The 13187-nt window shown below is 42.7% G+C and overlaps 1 long non-coding RNA gene across 1 annotated transcript; it reads left to right on the top strand.

Annotated features, from left to right (window-relative positions):
• Positions 1-910: 910 nt before the first annotated feature.
• LOC140508133 (uncharacterized) lies at positions 911-8967 on the top strand. The gene is made up of 2 exons (XR_011968316.1): positions 911-1598; positions 1689-8967. It is a non-coding gene; the product is annotated as an uncharacterized lncRNA (long non-coding RNA).
• Positions 8968-13187: the final 4220 nt, after the last annotated feature.

Genomic DNA, 13187 nt, shown 5'->3' on the forward strand with positions numbered 1-13187 from the left:
CCAATGACTAGAGCAAGCAGACACCTGGGCCTCAGTCCAGAACCCCTTCTTTCAAAATCTCTCCCCCTATTTCCCCTCTCTATGTCTCTTCATCTGTGAGCACCCCATCACCCTCCTTTCCTTTAAAGTCTGTTTTGCTTAGGACCACCGCCTGTCCTCAAGGGACCTTCACACTTTCTCCCAAGTGCGCTGTCCCCTGGCTGCCATTGATGCTGCCCCAGCCTGGAGTGCCTCCTATGAGTAGAGCTCCCACGAGCCCCAGGTGCCCTTCTTTCAATATCTCTCTGTCTGTTTCTCTCTCATTCTCTGTCATTCTGTCTGTCTCCGTGTCTCGCTGATAACAAGCCTACAATTGGACTTTTTTTTAATCTCTGCTTCCCGTTTATAGTGGGTATTTTCTTTCTTTTCTGCCTTCTGCATAGGTGGGGGAGGGGAGGGTTTACATCCTAAAACAAAACTAGAAAGAAGTCACTTTTTCTTTTTCATAAAGGGGAGGAGACTCAACAGAGATTACCCAAAGTCCCCTGAGGAGCTGTCAGAGGACTGAATTGTGTCTGTGGCTCTTTTTCCTTTTTAAGTTTTTGAAGTTATTTAAACTTCGATATAAAATAAGAGAAGAAAAGCGGACATGTACGCAGAACATGAGCGGTACTCAACTTCCATCAATACATTTCCATTTCAGGAAAACTTCTATCTTAAAGAGTTCACATTGTGTTCAAAGCTGTCTGACTTTTCTTTGCTAACTCGGAGCTTTTCTTTTTCCCTTTGCTCTGTGCTTTCTACTTTATTTGTCCGCAGTCCTGCACTGAGAGCAGACCTCATATTGAGCACGGACACAGACATCCACAGGCACCCATCAGCCTATGTAGATATCTCTAAGCTACACACGTAAACACAGATACACAGAAAACACCTCTCTGTAAGACTACTCTCCTTATTGCTACTTGTTTTCTGCTTCTCTCAAGGACAGCAGCTTACTTCACCTGTCCAAGTCTTTCCACATTTCTCTACATAAACCAGCTCATCATTTGCAGCAGGATTCCAACCCAGTAACAGTCCGTCTGAGATATTGTTCGGCGAAGCTATTTTCCCCAAGGGTCTCGCTCCTTTTCAGGGAAAGGTAGCCCTGGACCACTTCTTTTGTGATCTTTGCCCAGCTCTCTGCTCACGTCCCCACCCCTGGTCCGTGGCACTTGGGCAGGAGGCGGGTGGGGTATGAGGCTGCAGGGCACATCGCACTCCCTCTGATTCTGAAGCCAACTCCTCAGCCTGCTTCTGCCTTGGACTCCGGCAACCCGGCTGCCTCAGGGATCCGCTCTCCACCAGCGCAATGGCGCTCTCCTTTCAAGCCTACGTTTTATCACCGTTCCATACACTGGAAGACACGAAAAGAAGTCCAGGAAACTCAACATTCCTCAGGCGGGAAGGGCCACAGCTGGGTGCTTGAAGGATGGATTCGAAAGTGTGGAAGCCAAGCATTTGACCACACCAAGTGAAGTCTTTGTCTCCAAAGGCGCAGAGGAAACTCGATTCCCCCTCCACCCGCTGATTACATAACCACCTCATGGAGAATGGTCAGTTCGGGAGCAAATCCAAAGGTAAGGGGGAAGGGAGGGGATGACGCTATTCCTCGGATGTGGTGTGGTTCTGACTAATTTTGTCCTTCTGGGTCCTGTCTTTTCCTCCAGGTCCTTCTGGTTGACCCCGTCTCCGTGTCTCCTCTTTAACTGAGCCCAGTTCCCTGCAGCTGGAAGGGTTCCAGGACTCTCAGCTGCTCTCTGCTCTCTCCCTGGGAGGAAGGTGAGCTGATCTCCTAAGAAGGAAAAATAAAAAAGAAGGTGTAGTGAGAGGGTGTGAGGGAAGGTGCCTGAGACTGCGTGCAAGGGCTGGGGCAAGGATGGCGCTCCTGGGACTCTGATTTTTCTTCTCCCGACCTGGCCACCACGTCTGGAGTCCTGAAGGGATCCCTTGTTTTGGAGGTGGTTGATGCCCGCAGCAGCTGACAAGCAAATTCCGTCCCCTCCACCCCCCTTCGATTTTCCAGAGTCACGTAGAGTTCTGCTCTCCACTTCTATGGAAGCTTCCAGCTTCCCCGCCCCTCCCCCTCCTCCTACGAGTCTCTAACCCAGATCAGGTGTCAGGGGATTCCGAGAGGCCGAGACCAGTGGAAGAGCAAGCCCTGACAGCCCTCAGCCCACGCCAAACTCCAAGGAACAACAGCCCTGGAGCCACTCCCTTCATCCCTTAGGAGCCACATCCATAGCACCTAAACCAGTATTGGCACCCTCAGCAATAAAGCCAGGTCAGCTGAGGTCAGACCCTCTTAGTGCACCTTAACTGCTTCCTGGCTGTGGGACTGTGGCGAGATAGGAAGAGGGCCTCGGCTGCCTGCTGTCCTCTAAAAATTCACCCCTTGACTTTGGGGCACTGCCACCCAAATTGGAACCATTGCATCGGGAGCTGTTACAGAAAAAGGAAGAACCCAATGGAAAAGCAGGTTTGCAGGTGCCTTGGAGTAGATAAGAGCCTCCAGGCAAGCACAACCCACACACACCCCTGCCATCCCTTCCTAGCAATCCACACCCTTGTCCAGGCTGGGAGGGACGCTGAGAACTCAGCCTCACTTCCCCTACCCCTTCTCTGTCCTCCAGCTCAGCAGCATGAGTGGGATGGAGGGAGAAGAGTGGGCGTGGTGCGTGTCTGCTTGAACTGAAACCTGGAAAGGTTAGGGGTTTGTGAGGGGCAGTTGAAGCATCCCATGGTCCTGCTAGGGAGAGACTCCAAAGTGTGGGCACACAGCTTTTTTCCTACCCTCTTCTTTAGAAAAATCCTCAATAAACTCCACTCCCCCCCCCCCCGATAATCATTTAGTATAAATTTTGGACTTTAACGAGGACTCAAGCCTGAACTAATCAGTCAGACTGCTTTGTTTTGCTCTGAAAATGCTCTTTCCTGTGTCAGCAATTTCAAAGACCTGTTAATGACAGGCTGCCTGCAACCAGAGTGGTGGGATTTTTCCTTATCTTGTATCACAGAAATACATGCTATACAGAGGAAAGTCAGATATCCTGTAATCATAAATTTTAACTGACACTACTTTGTTAATTGTCTTGTCTCAGTAAATTTACAACTTATTCACCTAAGAAGGTTCCTTTCTCATGGTAAAGTATATTTGAGCCTGGTCATTCTTCCATCAGGCAGTCAGAAGTTTTCTGGCTCCATGATCATGTGACTGCTAGTTTTAAGGGAATCAACTGTACGCATTGAGCCTGTTTGCCTTTTTCTTAACGAAACTTTCAGATCAACAATTATGGTGTTGTGACATGTGGATTGGAAATGATGGACTAGGAGGGAACACAGCTCTCCACCTCACCAAAGTCAAAGTCTTAGGGGCCTCAGGATTCTTAAACCTTGATGGGGTTGAGTAAGTTCTCCTATTCCCAGATTCCAAAGGACTCACACTAGTTTAGTTGAGAGTAGCAAATTCCCTTTAAGCTAGCTCAGGGGGCAGGGATCAAGTCTACGGTCAAATGTTCTTTATGGACCCCCTGGACTGATTGATCTCAGGAAAAATTAACACAAGTTATTGCTAAGCACTAGTGTCAGTTAACTAAAGATAGTCCTAAATTACCTTGGCCACCATAGGGCTCTTTTGGACCAGTCAAAGTTACTTTATCTCAAAACCAAATTAAGTTTAAAGGCCAACAAAACATCTAGCCAGCAGTGGGATTGCTTCCTCTTATGGCTGAGGGAGAACAAAAGACAGAATCCTCTTCCCTTAAGGCTTCCAAAGCTGCTTCAGCACCAGCCAAGCTAACTCCCTCTACCTCAAGGGCCCCAGCCTGTACTTCCCTTTCAGTCCCTCAGTCCTATTCCTCACCTCCTTCCTTCCTTCCTCCCTCTCCCTTCCCTTAAAGGCTTTGATCTGGGGAGGATGACTGCACCTAGCTGTTATCTCCTCTCTCCTCACCTTCCCTTACCTGCCTTAGCCCTAAGGAGGACAACTTTGTTCAGCCTCCCTTACCACCTCCTCCTTCTTCCCCTTCCCCACTATGCCTTAAGGGCTCTGATCTTGAAGAGGACAGTTACAATCCACCTACAGATTAGAGAAGTGAACTTATTCCCATTTCTTTAAGATAGTCAGAAACTTCGGAGCACCATGGCTTCCCACCCCTCCAACTACTGTAGGGGTCCTCCGAGCACCTTTATTCTGTTAGGTCTTGAATCCTTGCAGCCCCCTTTCCTCAGAGTAATAACAGCTAATTCATGATGGGGATTTCTAACAAGTGTCTGATTCCCTCTCTCTCCATTGTTTATTGTGAGCTCTGTTTGTATTTGTTCTGTCGTTAATTGTCAACTTGTCTGTGTGTGTCTCTGTCTGTATCATGTGTGCTGTGATTGAGTCTGTTATCTTGTAAGATTTAAAATGCAAGCAGCTAGACTGTTAAGGGTTGCAGCTAGGGAAACAAACAAACAAAACTTTAAGACTTTTCCTTGTTGTTCCAGTCTGACCAACCTGGAATTACAATGAAAAGTGAGATACAGTTAAAATCATCTTAGCAGATTTTGTAATTTTTGAGAGTAATCGTTAAAAAGTTTGGAAATTGATCATTTGGAATTACTGGAGAAGAATATGGGTAACTCCAGGAGATCACTTTCCTTAAACACTCCCTCCCAATCCTGATCACTTGACATTCCCCATTCCCTCCAAGTTAAGAGAGTATCTAGGAATGGGGATTTTTAACAGCTACAAGGGTTCCTATTAATCCTTCTCATCCTAGATCTAATTATAGAAAAGAGAATATAGAAGTGTAGCGGCAGCATTTCGCAGACTGGCAGTGATTCTAACAGTCTTGTGCCCTTGGGTACCTTGTAGCCAACCCTTCTAGATAAAGCTTGGAAATGTCACGTAGGTCCTATACATTCTGCCCACCCTGTCCCTGCAGCTGCAAACTGCCTCAGGCTTAATAAATTTTGCAGGCGTGGGGGAACATATGGGTGGATGGATCAGGCCCGAGGCGAGCATTCCCTCAGCTCTGCCTACAAGAATCATCACCACTGGGCTACCAGCCTTTCTCCTTCTGGTAAACTTCACACTTCTCCATTCCAGTTACAAAAATTTATTTTATCTCTATCTGACCAGTTTCCTGATTTGTAAAAGTAAAATGATAATGGTTGCTGTTATGGGATCAAAATGATAAAATGATTGTAAAATGCTTAACGTAATGACTGGTATATGTTAATGCAATATTATTGTCTCTCTAATGTAATAAATTTTGAAGTGGTTTTTAATTACTAAAGGTAATAAGATCAATAATTTCTGGAAATGCAAATAATACCATCTGAAGTTATTGTTGTGTTAAAATTGTATTGATAAAATTGTATTTCTGAATTTCTCTTAGATTGTGAAATCTGAGAGGCCATTGTGAGGTAGAAAGGTTGTTAAAGCAATTTTACTTTGGATCTTTTTGCATATGAATTGGACTTTTAAAAGGAAGTGAGAAAATTAGATGATTTTATATTTACTAGGATAGCAGATTTTTTTCATCTGAATTCTTGACCATTATGAAAAAATATATATGGTGGTGTAAATTTGTAGTTTCCACATGTTATGCAAGGTGATTTACAAATGTATTGACCTAAAGTTCTTATAAAACTCTGTGCAAAAGTTTCTGTGTTGTAAAATTCCTACTGAGCAAATGAGATTCCTTAGAAAGGGTGTGATTTTCAAGCCTGTTTCATCTAAAAGATGTATTTATGTATGTTTAATTTGAAGGTTTGTGGAATATGTGTGTGTGAACATATTATATACATATATATGTATATATACACAGTGTGAAATGCAAGAATATACTTAATTTCTAGTGATATATTTAAGGAAAAATTGTTATTGTGATAAGGCTAAATTAAATGACTGTCATTCTTGATTTAGAAAAACTAAATTTTTCTATTACAAACACCTTTTCGACTAAAGAACCTTGTGATATCTAGGAATTCTGTAATGACTAAGAATTTAGTTTTGTATAATATTTTGTGACTTTGTGTTGCCTTACACCAACATAGTTTCATGAATTCCAATTATAAAGGTTTATTTTTGTTTTAAGGAGGAAGAGATATCTATCATTTTGAACATCAGAATAAATTTTAAATTGTTTTTAAAGAAGGGGAAATACTTTTAGAGGAAATATTTTGGAAAAAAATATTGTGTGATTTTTTTTTTTACAAGGCCTACTAAAATTTCAAAATAAATTGTTGTTAAATTAGGCTGTAAAGCAGAAGAGATCTTGCTGTTTTGATCTGAATTTGTAGTTATTCTGTGGCCTAAGCATGAGTTAAAATTTGCGTTTGAACTTCTTATGTGTAAAAGACAATTCTTGAAGTATCTTATTTTTCAAGAGTGAGTATAATTAGGGAAGAATAACAAACTTGTGAAACAAAGACATAATTCCATGAACTCTAAAGTTAACCACTAACCTCTTTGCTTTGATAAAGCTAGAATAGGATTCCAGTAAAGTTATACTAGTAAAAAATGATAACGTATGAACTATCCTGTGTTATGGTTAAAATGTATAAAGGAAAGTAGAATAATCTGAATAATAGGGTTGAGAGATTTAGAAAGATAAATTAAGATCTGATTGAATCTATGAAAGGTAAATAAGGTTTGGGAACAAATGTTAGTTATCCAAAGCCCTCTTGTCCCTAGATGGCTGTTCTGGATACTTTGTGTCAGTTTAAGATGGTTTAAGTAAGTGTACAGAGTATGAAGGAAGTATTTTAAGACAGGAAAAATTATGGAACATGATTTGCTAATTAGTAGCTCAGTCAAATTTGAGATGGCCCTATCTGAAGGATAAAAGCCAATATTTATTTGCTATTTAAGACTGGGACTGCAATTTACTATTGTTTGAAGCTCTGATTGCAGGAATAGTTGTCTAAGTTATCATAAAGCCAATTGGCCTGTGCTGCAGGCTGAGAATGGTAGATGCTTGGAAAGGTTTTGAAGACGACCTTGGACATGGCCTAGGCAGGATCTTCCTAATTCTGTTTCCCAAATGTGCTATTTCCTTTCTGAAAAAGGAAATTCTTCACCTGATTACTTTCAGCACCTAGTGACTACATGATTGACTGTCAGATAATGGCTCATTTCTGAAATCAAACAGAACTAAGACATTCCTTCCTTCTGTTAACATATATGACATTGTCCCTCTTTTACTTTTATAGAAAATCTCTATAATCAAGAAGCTCTGTAAGTACAATACTAAGTCTATTAAATAATAAATGGAACATCTCTGAGTTACTATAATGGGATGCAAAAATGAATAGCATGCAACTTTAACCTATTATTCATGGCCAAATAAATATAAAATAGAGATAACATCCTCCAAAGGAGGAAATGATTAGGACGAAGTAATAAGACAAAAGTGTAAGGTGATAGATGTCTATATAGGATAGCAAATTTTGAGGAAAAGTAACAGGATCACACTGATTCCTCTAAGAACTATACACAGATGCATATGATTGGCTTCTAAATTATTAAGTTATTGAGAAAAAGATCTTAAATCTAGATTTTTGCACAAAAATTGTCTTAAGGTAGTGATAAAAGTAAGTGAAATTATTGCTTCTTTATTAAAGTATCTGTCCAATAATTTTAAAAGGCAGATGGGGTTATTTTATGGTTGGACCTTCACATTTTAAAAAGATTCTTATTTTGAGTTGAGGATTTAGATAAAGACAGAAATAGCAAATAATAGAAGCTGAAATTCTCTGAAATTTCAAAAATGGAGAACCAATTTTAAGTGATTGTGCTAATTTATGTTGTCAGAATTATCTGGCAACTTCTAGATCTGAACCAGAGAAGCAGAACTTCCTTTTTGAACTATTCCAAGAATAAAACCTATTGTCAAAGAATGGATATCTAGACATCAGACAACTATATGAGATATCTGGGATTCAAAAAAAGTGATGTTTAAATGGACATTAAGAATAGATTACTGGGATGCAAGGAATTTAATGTTAACATTAGAAATAACGATTGCGTTTATTCGTCTGATTCCTGTTTAATTTTCTTGCTTATATTGGTGACATGGAAATCTGCCTCCTCACAACTAGTTTATTGTTTAATCTAAGTTTAATCTGTACCTGACAATGTAAAAATGCAGTTTTGTGAAGTGTGAGAAAAACTTTATTGAGTTGTTTGAACCTAGCCCTGCATGGCTGGGAAACTGAATTACTTCTATGTGCTTTTAGCCATGCTAACTCCGTTGAACTGTTTCCTCTCAGTTATCAAATCATATGTTTTCTGGGAGACCCTGTTGGGTTTTCTGTATAGATTCTTGGATCTGTCTGTCACTTCCATTGCCCCTGCTCCCAAGTGGACCTTGTGCTCCAATTTGGAAAGGGTCTGAAGAAGATGACATCAGACATAGACAGCTTTCTCCAGTTCTGACCAGACCTGCTGGAAGAATACCCTTGAATACCCAGGACTAATTATTTACAGGTTTTTCCATACTTTTGTTGGTCTACAGGTGAAGCCTTTGGCTTGCCTCTGACCAAAAGGAGGAAGTTAATAGTCATTTAATTTAAATTTTGGACTTTAATAAGGGCCCAAGCCTGAACTAATTAGTCAGACTGCTTTGCTTTGCTCTAAAAATGCCCTTCCCTGGGTCAACAATTTCAAAAACCAGTTTGACAGGATTCCTGCAACCAGAGTGGTGGAATTTTTCCTGATCTTGTATCACAGAGACACATACTATATAGAAGAAAGTCAGATATCCTGGAATCTTAAATTCCAACTGACACTACTTTGTTAATTGTCTTACTAAATTTACAACTTATTCAACTAAGAAAGGTTCTTTCTCACGGTAAAATGTTTTTAAGCTTGATCATTCTTCTGTCAGGCAGTCAGAAGTTTTCTGGCTCCATGATCATGTGACTGCTAGCTTTAAGGAAATAAACTGTACGCATTTAGCCTGCTTGCCTTTTTCTTAAGCAAACGTTCAGGTCGACACCCTTCAAATCACTTTCAATAATGATTTGGTAAGATATCTTCCAGCTCTGCTCCCCTTTCCTGAGGAGGCACATTGTCCCTCCAAAGAAGAAAAGCCCTGCAGATTCTAGGAATTTTTAGAAACTTTTGATATTTTCCTTCCATTTGGAGTTCACCCCAGTCTTCCTCCCTCCCAACCTCGAATTCAATACCAGCATTTTACATAGACATAGACCTGTGTGTTGGTGTGTGCCTGTATATCTACATGGACCCACACATGTGCGCATATGTGGAGAGGGAGAGGAAGAGGGCGCCATACCATACATATGGTTTGTACTTCCCTATATGAGTTCTGAATCTAGAGGTGGATTGCCTTTTTCCTTCCTAAGTCTTTGCCAATCGAACTGACTATTCTTGTTACTTTGAATAGCTTCTCATTCCCAGGTAGTCTTCCAATATTGTTGCTGTCCCTGTATCATCAGAGAGATGATTCGTTGAAGACCCCTTCTCCATTTTTAATCAGTGTGAGTCAGTTCTTGATTATCTTAGTAAGGCCATTGATTCTTAGTAATTCTTTTAATCCAAACATTTAGCGATTCATATCGAGCCCATCACCTCACAATACATATCAGAAGAACCAATGTGTTAATCCATCTCTTGTCTAGATCCTATGGGAATCTAGGTTCTCTTAGGAGGACCCCGTCAACCTTATGACCATCTAGTCTTGGAGATTTTTCTTGCTTTACTCAACACTGCTGACATCTCCTTTTTCCTTCTTTGAGCTTATGGGCCATATGTCAACCTATGGAATTCCATATTTTGTACAGTGCCCTGAGAATGCTTAAGTACTCAATCTCCAGACTGTCAAATCAGGTGTCCAAACTTCCACCAATAGACCCCTGGAAGGGCAGGGAACATCTCAAATCCTGAGGAACGTCTGAGGTTGACTTGCTTAGTGGGGACCAAGGACCCTTTAAGTAACTGACACTGGCTCAGAGCTCTGCTTCCTTCTCTTGGATTCTAGGTTGGACACTTTTATCTCCATCAGCATTCTCTTGGCCCTCTTCCTTTCACTCTGCCTGCCCTGGAGATTTCATTTCAATAGTCAAAGACTGAAGTTTCCTATTTTTGTGGGAGAGATCATCTGGAAGTACACCAGAGGCTAGCCTTCCTCATCTCTGTTCCTCGTTCAGCCACTCCCCTTGACCCTTTCTGAACTACAGAGGTGAGTAAACTGAGGCCCTAAGACCCTGTCCCCAGGAAACCAACGCATATATCAGGTGTAAAGGATACCTTCTAGGAAATGACTAGACCTGAAAATGGGCATCCATGATGGTTGTTTGCCCTCTTCCATAGAGCAGGCTAGACCCTGACATGGCAACTGAGGTGTTGAGGATTGGCATGCCAAAGAAAAGTGTTTGGGAATGCCTGAATGGAAGTGGGCAGGAAGGATGAAGGGACTTCAGGTCCTCTTTGATGCCTGTTTTTCCTCTCTCTCTTGCCATTACCAACTCACCTCTGTTCTGGGTTCATTCCTTCCTTCATGACTGTCCTTGCTGGCTATCTCCAGGGTCCATCCTCTCATTCCTATTGTTAGAGTCAGCCAGATAATTTGGTTTCATTGAATTCTTCTTCCTTTAATTTTTCTTCTTTTTCTCCCTGTCCCCCTCCCCCAAGATTTTTCAATTACTCCTTTCCTTTTCCCTCATCCCATCATTGAGGGACTTAAGGCTGAAGGAACCTCTTCCCCCCCACACACACACACAAACGTGCACACGCCTGGGTAATGTTTCTGTCCACTAAGACTACATCCAGAAGATACCGGGCTTTTCAAGGTTCATCTCCATCTCCTTCTTCATTCTTTGAAGAAGAGATCCCAGATTCCTTTGTGGCATATAAGTATTTATTTTCCTTCCCTCCCCTCCCTCCTTTCTCCCTATTTCCCTCATCCCATCCTGGGTGGTCTACCTGCCTCCCTGACTGACTGCCCAGCTTTCCTTCCCAGACACCCAGAGTAAAAAAGGTTTGTCTCCTGGCAGTGGGAGTTGGCCTTCTGCCCCTCATCCAGACATTCACCAATCTTCTTTCCTTTTTGTCCCTAGGTCTCCTGTAGCGCTCCTCACCATGATCCAGTCAGACCTGGCAAGTTCCGCAGGTGTGTAACTACTTGGCTCCATATGTTGGAACACATCCCTGCACAGATGAACTGTGGAAGCTGGGGAACAGCCTAACCAACCAAGGCCCATCCCTGGCCTTCACGGCTACTTCTTCCCCTTCTGCTTTAGTCTCTATCCAGAGGACAGCAGTAGCAAGACAGCTCCCTTTTACCCTCTGCCTTCCAGGTAGGGGTGTGTGTGTGTGTGTGTGTGTGTGTGTGTGTGTGTGTGTGTGTGTTTGTATGTGTGTGTGTGCATGTGTGCACACATATGCGGTTGTGAAGGTATCTATATATTTGGTGGGTGGGAAATTCTTTTTCCTTCCCTTCTTTCTGTCCTTCCTTTTTGCTCATTCCTTCTGGAATCCTTTTCTTTCTCCTTTCCTTTCTCTTTCCTCCTCTTCTTTCATTACTGGTGAAGGAGGACAAGGTTATGTAATCCCCTTCTTCCTTTTCTGTTCTCCTCTCTGCCAGCACTGTTCCTTGAGCCCAGGCTAGACCAGGGAATGTTGGGCTAAGTAACAGGGAGGGGGAGAGAAGCCAAGCTGCTTGGAATGAATGGCTAGAAAGATCGTTCCTTGAGTGACTTTAGGCCTAGAGACATGGTGGCTGGCAGGCCTAGGCTTTTCTTCTCTGTTGAGATTAGCCTAAAATGTGTGTTGGCTGGGTTGGGGGCAAGGGATTTGATGCTGTTTCCCTGCCTATACATCCTCAAGTGCTGGGAGCTGCATGTTTCAGAGTGTATGTCAGCAGCCTGTCCTCTAAACACAATCCCAGCTCTGTCCCATGTCCTTGAAGGAAAGGGATGTTCATACTTAGATCTGGCTTCAGGTCCCCTTGCATAACCCAGGGACAGTGGTCTTGGTGGCTAGAGGGACAAGAGGGCAGGATAGAGACAGGGAATTTGGGGGCTAGGGAAATGAAACAATTGATTAAAAAAGAGAGAAGAGAGTAAAGGAATAGTCCTTTTCCAGCTGGGGCTTGTCTGGAATGGGGCTCACTTAGAAGGAAAGGATGGCTTCCTCAGAGAGTCCCTCTTCTAAATCAGAAAAATCAGCAGGATTCTGACACAGTGGGGGAGGGAATTACATTGGCCTTGGGAGGGCAGGTCATAGTGGAAAAGGGGACTAGCTTGGAGGGGACATTGAAGCCCTTGGGGTTTCCCTGAGGCTGGAAGTAAGGAAGAGGAGAAAGCAAGCTGTGGAACTGCAGGTCTTCCAAGTAGGGGACCTCCATCCTCTTGTCCTCCCCCCTCCCCCTTGGTTCATATGTGCAGAAGAGAGGAAATCACCAACAGTCTAGACACCAAGTTGGTCACCCAAGTCACTACCTGGTGGTGATGTGACCATCTGTCTTCTTTCCCACCCCTTCTTTTCCAAGGCCCTCCAGCCCTACAAATTGAATATGGGATCTCTCACCCTTGTGGACACACTTCAGATCATAGACCACACACAGCCAAGCTCAGCATGGCCTAGAAATTTCATTCTGTAAATCCAGATTGTTCTTACACTTCAGGGATTCTAGGGTATGCTCCATCCCATCCCCAGCCATGGGAAAACTCAAAGAAAGTGACAGAAAAGAAAGGGTCAGAGGGCAGAGAAGACATGAATATACACAAACAAAAGGAGTAGGGGAGGAGGCCTATTCTTCAAAATGTTATCCTTAGGAAGTTTGAAAAAAAAAGTTTGGGACTGAGTTGTGTATGATGAGGTGATTCTACCAAACAAAGTGCGTAGGAATAAGTTAGAAAGGGGAACCATCTTATGAAATAGGACATTAAAGGAACAAGTAATACAGAGGACGCAGGTGAGGGTGGAGGGTTGCTCATATAGGAACCTAACACTCACCAGGATTGAAGAGGAAACCATATATACATCTCAAGAAGTTGAGAAAACTTCTGAAGCTGTAGAGAGGGGAGAAAACTGGGGGATAGGGTGAGGGAGGGACTTTAGAGGCATATCTAGACTAAGATGGGGGGTAAGTAGATAAGGTAGGGACTATTAGAGGTTTGGCTACAATTAGGCATTTGTCCCCACTAAGAGGACA

The sequence above is a fragment of the Notamacropus eugenii genome, chromosome 5 (assembly GCF_028372415.1).
Source record: "Notamacropus eugenii isolate mMacEug1 chromosome 5, mMacEug1.pri_v2, whole genome shotgun sequence".
Classification (NCBI taxonomy): Eukaryota; Metazoa; Chordata; class Mammalia; order Diprotodontia; family Macropodidae; genus Notamacropus; species Notamacropus eugenii.